The sequence below is a fragment of the Salarias fasciatus genome, chromosome 16, assembly GCF_902148845.1.
Source record: "Salarias fasciatus chromosome 16, fSalaFa1.1, whole genome shotgun sequence".
NCBI classification, from domain to species: domain Eukaryota; kingdom Metazoa; phylum Chordata; class Actinopteri; order Blenniiformes; family Blenniidae; genus Salarias; species Salarias fasciatus.
This window is the reverse complement of record NC_043760.1, coordinates 3,897,366-3,907,907: the sequence shown is the minus strand read 5'-3', so window position 1 is coordinate 3,907,907 and position 10,542 is coordinate 3,897,366. Positions and strand designations below refer to the sequence as shown.

The window sequence follows — 10,542 nt, the reverse complement described above, 5'->3', positions numbered from 1 at the left end:
TAAAGGACATTACAATGAGTGAAAACGACTAAGAGAAGCTGTGAAAAGTCCACCAGGCGAGTTGTAAACAGCCTAAAAAGCAACAGGCAGAGAGAAACGTCAGTTTCTTTACAGAGTTCATCGAGTCGAGAAAATCCAAGGGAGGCGTCGAGACTTTCCGTTCCGCTCGGCGGGAAGGAAAACGTGCACAACGTGCTCAAAACTACTGAGCCCCTAAAGGGACATCAAAAAAATTATTTTTTTAAGTGAGTTCTACGTGCTCACGTAAAGCTTTTACGTGCGCGCGTAGAACTTTTACGTGCTCGCGTAAAGTTGTTTACGTGAGCACGTAGAACTTTTACGCGCTCGCGTAAAGTTGTTTATGTGAGCACTTATAACTTTTAAGGGAGCACGTAAAACTCAGCTCCAGTCCATAAGCTCCCATCCGCGCGGATCCCTCCGGGGACATCTGCGCGTGCTCCAACGTGCTCAAAACCCCCGAAATGGAAAAAAAAAAAAAAGAAGAAGTTCACATGCGGCTCCGCCCCCAGAGGCGGTCCTAAGGCACAGGCCCCGCCCCCTCTGCCCAGCCGACCCGGCTCTCCAGCTCCCTCACCACGCTGCTCATCAGGCCTCTGAGCAGCTGGTGGGCGTCGACCAGCTCCTGCGGCGAGCAGCGGCCGAGCGCCGCCGGGCTCGCCCTGCAGCACAGCGCCTGCAGCTCCGACAGCAGGGGGGCCTCCGGGACCTCCGGGAGTCCCCGGGCCTCCTGCGGCTCCGCGACGACCTCGTCCGGCAGCTCCGTGGCTGAAAACACACCAGAACACACAGTTCAGCTTCCCCCTCGAGCCCAGGCTCGCCACCAAACGACGGCGATCCAGGGGTCAAATTACACCGTTTAATGACTGAGGGGTTTGAACTGAAGAGTTCGGGTTTAAGGTCCAGTTCAAGCGAAAACACTCAGTAACAGGTTCTGGTTTCAGAGATGTCAAACATGAGGCACGAGGGCCGAAACTGGGCCGTAAGAAGCTCCAATATGGCCAAACCACCAAGAAAACGATCAAAGTGTTGAAGAAAAAATTCTTGTTTTCTTCTTGTAAGAGATTCTTCAGAATAACACACAGCTGAGATATCGCCGATGCTGCCACTGTGAAAATACCCAGAATGCAAAATTGGCTTCATGTTGAGATTAAAGTAACTTTCTGTGATTTTTTTTTTGGTGTTGTAAAAAAAAAAAAATTCGACATTTTCTCCACGGATTCAGAAGCTTGAATTTTCAGGTGACTGTTCTCCCTGTCCACGTGTTCTGAGTTTAACCGTCCCGATGAAGAGTCGTCGCTCACCCAGAGTCTCTCCGGTGGTCTTGTCGTCCTCGTCGGCGGTCTGGGGAGCGCTCGTTTCCTCCACCTCAGACGTCATCCTCTCCGTCTCGTCGAAGCTCTTCAGCTCGTCGCCGCCGCGTCCTTTCCTCTGTGGAGACGAGCATCTGTTGAAACGCGCCCAGGCCGAGTCGCCGGCTCGCCGGGGCCGCGGCGCCGGTTCCTCACCTGCTGCTCGTAGGTCTGGAGCGCCTTCTTGACATTGGAGATCTTGGGGGAGCGGATGGGCAGGGTCTTGACCTCGACGGGGGTCAGAGCGCTCAGGTCGCCCACCGTCTTGATGTTTCTGGCCCGGACCAGCTGGCCGAAGCCTCGAGACCTGCGGGAGGAAGCGGCGGCGGCGGTGAGACGGCGGAAACGAGGCGAAGGGTTATGGGTGGCCTTTTGTGCCATACACCGCCTGGTAGAAAACGCCGTTCAGAACGGCGCTTTTAACGCCGAGCGCCGCCAGGCGCTTTTATTTTGAAACGCCTTCCGGCGTCTCAAACGCCGAGCGCCGCCAGGCGCTTTTAATGGCACATCCATGTATCCTGGCAGTGCACCTCAAAGTTAACATCCTTGATATTTTCTTGCTAAACTGTAAGATTTTCATTTGTTAAGATGGCCTCTTAAAAGCCATGGATGGCCTGCACGCCTGAAAATGACAAACGAACAGCCTAAAGTCTTCCAAAGCTCTTCCATTCATTCACAGCACCAGGACAGACTGGCAGCATCTCCCCTCCACAGACAACAGACCAGCTGTGTCTACCCAAATCCCTTAAATAGCCAGGACCACACCACCCATGTGAGAGTCGGAGGGTTATGTTCAATTACATTGTCAGTTATTTCATCAGAGCTATTTACAGTTAAGATACCCTGTTTACATTTGTTATATGTACAGTAACAACTAGCCCTGCCTTATCCATCTTAAGTTACCCACTAAGTTTCCTTTAAACCATACATTACAAATCCACCAGTGAACCCTCTCCCTCCCTTGGGTTCCACTTGGGCCGGTCCAATAAGGGAGATGATGTGCAGCTGGCCTGCCATGCCAGTGTCCCAGCCAATCAGGTCAAAGAAAAAGAACTGATAAGAAGTCAAAGAAACAGATGGGTGTGAAAACTAATTAACTAAATAAGGATCCAGTCTTCAGTTGTTAACACAAAACCATTTGTAAAAGAAGTGCAATGTATGAACCCAAATGAAGACCTAAGTGAATGTGTGACAGATGGAAACTAAATGAAAATGTACAAAATAGAATGTGGGTGGCAGAATACCTGATCAGTGAGGACTGGCTGCCAGCTTCCTACATTAATACTTTGTAGTATATGAGCGGTATCCCCGAGAAGAGAGGCCAGCTTAGATGGGAGAGTAATATTTAATTTGTGCAATTATTTGGCAAGACATATCGGGTCCTGAGCAAGCAGCAAGTCTTTTCCTTTGTACATTTATTCAACTTTTATTATAGTAGGTAGGTTGCAGTATTAAAAAATGTAATCATAAATGTACACTACTGATCAAAAGTTTTAGAACACCCCAATTTTTCCAGTTATTTATTGCAATTCAAGTCACTCAAGTCCAGTCAGCAGCTTGAAATGATATAACGGTAAGTGGTGAAGTACCAGACGGTAAAATAAAAAGTAAGGTTACCCAAAACTGAAAAACAGAGTACATTTCAGAACGATATCGGTCAGTGAGGACAGTTTCCTTCACCATCAAAAGGAATTCAGAAAGTGGGGCAAACTTTGACAGGAAGAGGTCTGGCAGATCCGAAGCCACAACTGAATCAGAGGACAAGTTTCTGAGAGTCAACAGTTTGCGTGATAGGCGGCTCACAGGACAACAGCTTCAAGCACAGCTTAATAGTGGTCGTAGGAAGCAAGTCTCTGTTTCTACGGTGAAGAGAAGACTTTGAGCTGCGGGTTTGACTGCAGCAAGAAAACCATTGCTAAGACGTCAGAATAAGACAAAGAGGCTTGCCTGGGCCAAGAAACACTGCCATTGGCCCACTGAAGACTGGGAAAAGGTATTATGGAGTGAAGAATCAAAATTTGAAATCTTGAGTTCATCACGCAGGATGTTTGTACGGCGTAGAGCAGGTGAAAGGAGGCTTCCACAGTGTGTGGCTTCAACTGTCAAACATGGAGGAGGAAGTGTGATGGTCTGGGGTTGTTTTGCTGGATCCAGGGTTGGTGACTTGTTCAGAGTGAGAGGCACCCTGAACCAAAACGGCTCCCACAGCATCCTGCAGCGCCATGCAGTACCCTCTGGTGCGCGTCGTGTTGGTCAGGAGTTCATCTTACAGCAAGATCATGACCCAAAACAGAAGTCCAAGCTATGCCAGAACCATCTTATGAAAAAAGAAGAAGCTGGTAAACTTGAAAACATGGAGTGGCCAGCACAGTCTCCAGACTTAAACCCCATTGAGCTGGTTTGGGATGAAATGGACAGAAGAGTGAAAGCAAAGCAACCCACAAGCGCCACACATTTATGGGAACTTCTGCAACAGACATGGGAAGAACTTTCTGAAGAATATTTGATTTCTATAGTAGAAAGAATGATACGTGTGTGTTCAGCTGTTATATCTGCCAAAGGTGGCTACTTTGATGAGTCAACAGTTTAGAATACATTTTGGTATATAAAGTGATTCCATAATTTCTTTTTTGACTCCAATTCCTTATTCGTACTATGCTTTGACGTCCGAGTGCAATGAGACATTAAACGGCATAAGTCACAGTAAAAACACTGGAAAAATTGGGGTCTTGTAAAACTTTGGACCGGTAGTGTGTGTGTGTGTACATATGTATATATATATATATATATATATATATATATATATATATATATATATATATATATATATATATATATGTGTGTGTGTGTGTGTGTGTGTGTGTGTGTGTGTGTGTGTGTGTATATACACACACACACACACACACACACACATAACATGCACTACAGTCAGGTGATCTTACCATTAAGATGCTACATCAAGGGGGAGCCAAACTGTATGCCAAGAATGAGCGAGACATCGACTCCCTGATTCACCTCACCAGGATATTGGGATGTCATTCGGACTAGATAAGTGTGGACGAATGGTATCTAGAAGAGGGAAGGTGATCACAACTGAAGGAGTTGAATTGCCTGAAGGGAACATAACAGATGTGCAGGACAGCTACAAGTACCTGGAGATCCCACAGGTAAATGGTAACCATGAGGAGGCAGCTCGAAAGTCAGCCACAGCCAAATACCTACAGAGCAGTGGTGATTGCTCTAAGACTGCAAGGGAAGCTCAACTTCCCCTAAGATAGTAAAAGTACACAAGATGTCAAAAAATAAGTGGTCCAATATTTACTGTTGTGTGTACATTTCATTGACTAAATATACTCCACAACACGTTCATCTTTTGTTCAGAATCAGCTACTTATCTCAGGTAATTGACTCGGCTTTTTTCTCACTCCTCCTCGCAGGAGCACGGCACTTTAAACAGCCGGACGCTGAGCGTCCATGCGGAAGCTAGAGTGTGTTGTTCCAATGCAGTGAAACTGGACACTCGTTGGATAATGCTTGGCATCGGACGACTGAGCTTCAATGGGGGTCAATGGCAGGGGCTGGCCTTGGATGTCGGGCTTCTGCGTGCTATGATTGGATGATCTGTCTGAAGCTTGATTGACAGCGAAATGAGCAAATCAGTAATGTTGAAGTAAAAAAAATGCACCAAAGCGCTTCTGAAGTTTTTCACTCTCCGAGGCTTTACTGATCCTTGGAGACTTTCTGTTTGTGAAAAACGACTAGCGTTGTGTTTGGAGACTTGTTTAGGTCACTCTGTGGTTTCTGTCCTCGACCAGCAGCTGGAGCTTCTCCCCGTCTCTCACACTCAGGCGGTCACACAGCGCTCCAGCCTCACGCAGCTCCAGCTGCTCGCAAGCTGCACACAACAGCAGACCGTGAATGTTGTGGCCCGGATTTTGGCGAAGTCATTTGATATTCTTCCTTACGAAGAGAAAATTGGTGTTAAACTGCAGGACAGATCAACTCTGAAGACAGCTGGTGCAAAAGGTGGGGAAAAGTAACAGGTCTTTTCAGCTGTCCTGATATGACAAGTGAGCTGCTGACTGAAGTGCTGTAACCAATAAAATGTAGCCTACTGTTGGCCATGCCTCTGGATGAAACCATCTCAGGGATGTGTTGTCTGGTCACAAGTGGGCTTTGGGTATCTGTCTAACTTTGACAGGGCTTACAAAAGGCATGACAGCTAATAGAATTTACATACAAAAAAAAAAACACATATTTACAATGTATGCTGAAAATGAGCTTCCCCTCTTTGGAAGACCAGCAGCTGCCACTGCTACAGAGAGTAAGACAAGTCCTGAAGAGCCAGCTGAATGGCAAAAATAATATCCAGGCCATAAACACCTACGCCCTACCAGTAATCAGATACCCTGCTGGCATAATATCCTGGCCACTGGAAGAAATGCAAGCCACTGATATCAAGACAAGAAAGCTCCTTACAATGCACGGAGGGTTCCACCCTAAGTCCAGCATACTGAGGCTATACACCAAGAGAAAGGAGGGAGGCCGAGGACTAGTGAGTGTCAGAGCCACTATCCAGGAGGAAACCAAGAGCCTCCACGAGTATACCAAGAAGATGGCCCCCAGTGATGATCTGCTAAGTGAATGCCTCAGACACCAAAAGCCCAGTAAGGAGGAGCCAGAGGAGCTATCATGGACAGACAAAGTCCTGCATGGCATGGACCACCGACACATTGAAGAAGTGGCTGACATAGAGAAAACATACCAGTGGCTGGAAAAGGCTGGACTGAAGGACAGCACAGAGGCACTAATCATGGCTGCACAAGAACAGGCCCTGAACACAAGATCAATAGAGGCCGGGATCTACCACACCAAACAAGACCCCAGGTGAAGACTGTGCCAAGAAGCCCCAGAGACAGTACAGACCATCACAGCATGGTGTAAGATGCTGGCAGGCAAGGCATACATGGAACGGCACAACCAGGTAGCGGGCATCGTGTACAGGAACATATGTACCGAGTATGGACTGGAGGTCCCAGGGTCAAGATGGGAGACACCTCCAAAGGTGGTCGAGAACAATCGAGCCAAGATCCTGTGGGACTTCCAGATCCAGACTGACCAGCAGGTGATGGCCAATCAACCTGACATAGTGGTGGTGGATAAACAGCTGAAGACAGCTGTGGTGATAGATGTAGCAATCCAAATTGATGGCAACATCAGGAAAAAGGAGTATGAGAAGCTGGAGAAATACCAAGGGCTGAGGGAAGAGATAGAGAGAGTGTGGGGCGTGAAGGCAACAGAGATACCAGTAGTGATCGGGACACTGGGAGCAGGAACCCACAAGCTGGGAGGATGGCTCCAGCAGAGACCAGGAACAACATCTGAGAGCTCTGTTCAGAAGAGCGCAATCCTAGGAACAGCTAAGATCCTGCGCAGAACCCTCCAGCTCCAGGACTCTGGGAGAGGACCCGAGCTTGAAGGAGACACAATACCGCCGGGGTGGCGAGAACACTTTTTTTTTTTTTTCATACACATAACATGCACTACAGGTCAATCCTCCAGTCAGGTGATCTGACCATTAGCCTGGCTCTCCATCTGGAGATGGGTCCCCGGGCGCTCTCTGCAGCTGCCCACTGCTCCTACAGAACGCTTCAGCAGCATCGATGGATGGGTCAAATGCAGAGGACAAATTTCGTTGTACATTCGCTGTATAATGACCAATAAAGCAACTTATCCTTACTTATATTCTTTTTGTGTTTCTCTCAAATTTTTTTCGATTATATTGTACATATGTGTCTGTCTGTCTTAATTGTTCATTTAACCTGTATCTGTTATTTTTACTATAGTATACATTGTGTCCGTCTTAAACGTATATCTTATCTCATTTGTATCTGCTAGTGTATATCTGTTATTTACGTAATTATATCTGTCTTACATCTATATATAAATTATATTTAATTCATATCTGTTACTTAATTATATCTGTCTTATATTTGTATTTAAATTATATATAATTGTATTATATTTAATATATACTTATGTCAGACAGTTTATATGTTATTTAATTTAATTATGTCTATCCTAAATTTATATTCAAATGATATCTAACTTTTCTATGCAGGGTTGAGCTTTGTAATTTTCACTTTTCTTTCATACGTTGGGCTGCTGTAACCCTGCAGTTTCCCCCTGCGGGACAAATAAAGGATTTCAGTTCAAATCGATTTTGAACACTATCCTGGAGGCTTGTGAAAGTGACCGGGATCTCTGTCTCCAGCTGGTGGACAACTCCTTTCATCTGAAGCAGCCACAGATACGACACACAGATGTTCGTCATGGAATCAACATACTGTGACTTTGTCGTGTGGACACAGAGGATCTGCTGGTGATCCGAGTCAGGCCAGATGCCAGCTTCTGAAGGCATGTCTGCAGAAAGCACAGGGTTTTTCCTGAAAGTTTGCCTGCCTGAACTGATTTGTGGCCACGACACCTTCTCCTTTGATATTTATATTTCCTCCTTTTATTTTGTTTTTCTGTTTGCACTACTGGAGTATTCTTACAAATAACATTATCTTAATAATATGCTTTTTTTTTTACACACCCTCTTGTGTAGTTTTGAAAATGAACATCAGTGTGTACTATTTGTCCGACTGCACTACCGTTTATGCTGTCACTGTATTTTCTCCTTTTATCATTCATCTACTATTCTGTCTGCACGACTGTTCATTTAGAGAATATGTTTACAAATTCTGTTGTTTTAAGAATATGCACATTTTGTACATGTCAAACATTTTGCAGGTTTTACACACCCTTTGTGTAGTTTTGAAAAACTATTCTGTATTATTGACTTTATTTTCTCCTCTTAGCATTTATTATGTTTCAACATTTTGTTTGCACTACTGGTCATTTTGTTAGGATATATTAACACTTTATTTCAATAAACACCAAAAAAAACCATCTTAAATAAATTTCAGTGTGTTTATTAAACAAATTGTGGGTAAGGATACCACAGATACTTACAGCTTCACTTTACAGGCGTTTATTTCAGCTCAACACCTGGGCTCATGTTTGTCAGCGCGAAGCACACACTAAATATCTTATCGAGGAACGTCCCATCCTCGTCCTTGCTGGGCAGAACCATCTGACTCGTTGCCTTCGCAGAGAGCATGGTGTATTTGTTGCTGACGGCTCCGATGACCGTTCCAATTGGTGGCCAGTTTTTTTGAGGCTCTCCGGATCTCTCGCATCCAGCTGACAGCGGCCTTCTGTTAAGGCAGGATCCTTTACCTCCGCGCAAACGAGTCCCACCCCGTCGTCGATGTCAAAGCCGCGATCAGCCAGCAGCACGTCTCCAGGTGACAGCTTCTCCAGAATGCCACTCGCTTCGGTTATGTGTTTATCGCTCTCACTTCCCCCCCCACCCCTTGGAGATGAAAGAAACTGCGCCGCCGGGTGTGATGCCAACGAGGTACTTCCTAGTAGCGTTGTGTTTGTGGTGGGGATGTGCTGCGGCCTGCGCCGTGGGCTTGGATGGTTTCTGTGTGTTTATTTCAAAGCAGTCCAGAATCACAGCAACGCGCTTCCCAAACGCCTCCACGAACTGCTGCGGCATCGTAGCATGTAACGCCTCTCGGGACGGCCAGTGGATGGAAGGGGTGACGCGTGCGTGCAGAACATCGATGATGTGATTGAGACAACACTTTGCTTCTCTGCGTGATGAATGGTCCAACTGAAACCAGAAGATCCATGAGAATATCCGGGTGTGAAGGCCCAGTGTAGTATTTCACTTTTTCAGTGTCATTCTTCAGGAAATCTTCGTCCCATTTTTTCTGGCCAAGCTCAGACTTCAGGGACCGGTTCTCCTCCAGCAGCCGGTTAATCTCATCCCGCCGCATCTGGCAAAAGTCACATTCCCTCAGACCCCGGCCAGCTCCGTCCTCCCGGTCTGCTGCTGCCGCTGCCGGTGTTTCCACTGTGAATCAGATTAAAGTTGGTTTGTCTTTCAGCTCACACACAACCAAAACAAAACTATATAATAACTTGTGCGGGCTGCGAGGCTTACCGTGTGGCACAGGGTCATCCGTGTCATCCACAGACTGTGTGGTGTGGTCTCCTCCATCCCTCGACGCTTCCTCTTCTCCCGCCTCTCGTAGCGTTCAGTCGCTGTGGCTTTCACCTCAGAGTGGCCCAACCGCAGCGACGGCGCCCAGTCGGGTGAGAGGAGTACATTTCAGCGGCCGGTTTGCCTGGCAAACAGATCATCCCATCCCATCCCATAGTGGAACAGCAGACGTTGAAGGGAAGAAACTATGTATGAAAAAAAAAGCGTAAAAAATCTGTGACTTACCAGAATGAAAATGCAGAGAACACACTCTCATCGACTCCGGAATGCTGTGAAAGGTGATGTTTGATCGTCTTACAGCCGCGACCCGAGCGAGGCGACGAGATTTAGTCAGTTCAGAAACTTGCTCTCCTTGGTGGCGCTTCCAGGCGGGAAAACGATAAAAACAGAGTCCGTTTGGGATCTTCTGACCCTGGCGGTCGTGGGATTTGCTCGCACAACCAACGACACAACAACGCGTGGGCATGGTGGGAACTGGAGATCAAAGAGAAATACCCAACGTGGCCGCAGGAGCGAGGACTGCACGTCTGCACACAGCCCGTTCTGGTCCATGCAAACAAAGGGGGAGCGCTTCAAATAGGGCGCCGAGTGATGACGTCACGATCCCAAGCCAGGTTGAACACGCTGACAGCACACCTAGTGGCATGGAGTGCAAATGCAGGTGAATTGAACTGGAAAACCCACTCAGAAACGCTTCCATTATGGGCATTACACCGCAGCATTTATACCGCGATATACACCGTTACCGTGAAGGGATTTAATTTATACCGTGATATGAATTTTAGGCCATACTGCCCGGCCCTAGTTCATAGTTCTTGTTCCATTTTTGAATATCCACCAACAGCTGTTCTGTCTCACTGCTGCTGCTTATATTTTCTATATTACTGCTGCACCAAAAACCAAAACAATTCCTGGTTTCATAAAACTGTAGTTGTTAAAAAAACAAACCAAAAACATTCTGATTCTGAATCAGCTCCTGGATTGTTGATTTCAGACTTCAGGTTCAGGAGCTGGAAATGATCTAAAATAAACTGCAGGTTGATTCACAACATT

At 46.6% G+C, this 10,542-nt stretch overlaps 1 long non-coding RNA gene across 1 annotated transcript; it reads right to left on the bottom strand.

Moving 5' to 3' along the window:
• Positions 1-8,370: 8,370 nt before the first annotated feature.
• On the bottom strand, positions 8,371-10,008 carry LOC115403469 (uncharacterized). The gene is made up of 3 exons (XR_003933210.1): positions 9,715-10,008; positions 9,430-9,613; positions 8,371-9,339 (listed from the first exon to the last, which is right to left on the bottom strand). It is a non-coding gene; the product is annotated as an uncharacterized LOC115403469 (long non-coding RNA).
• Between the last annotated feature and the right edge of the window lie 534 nt (positions 10,009-10,542).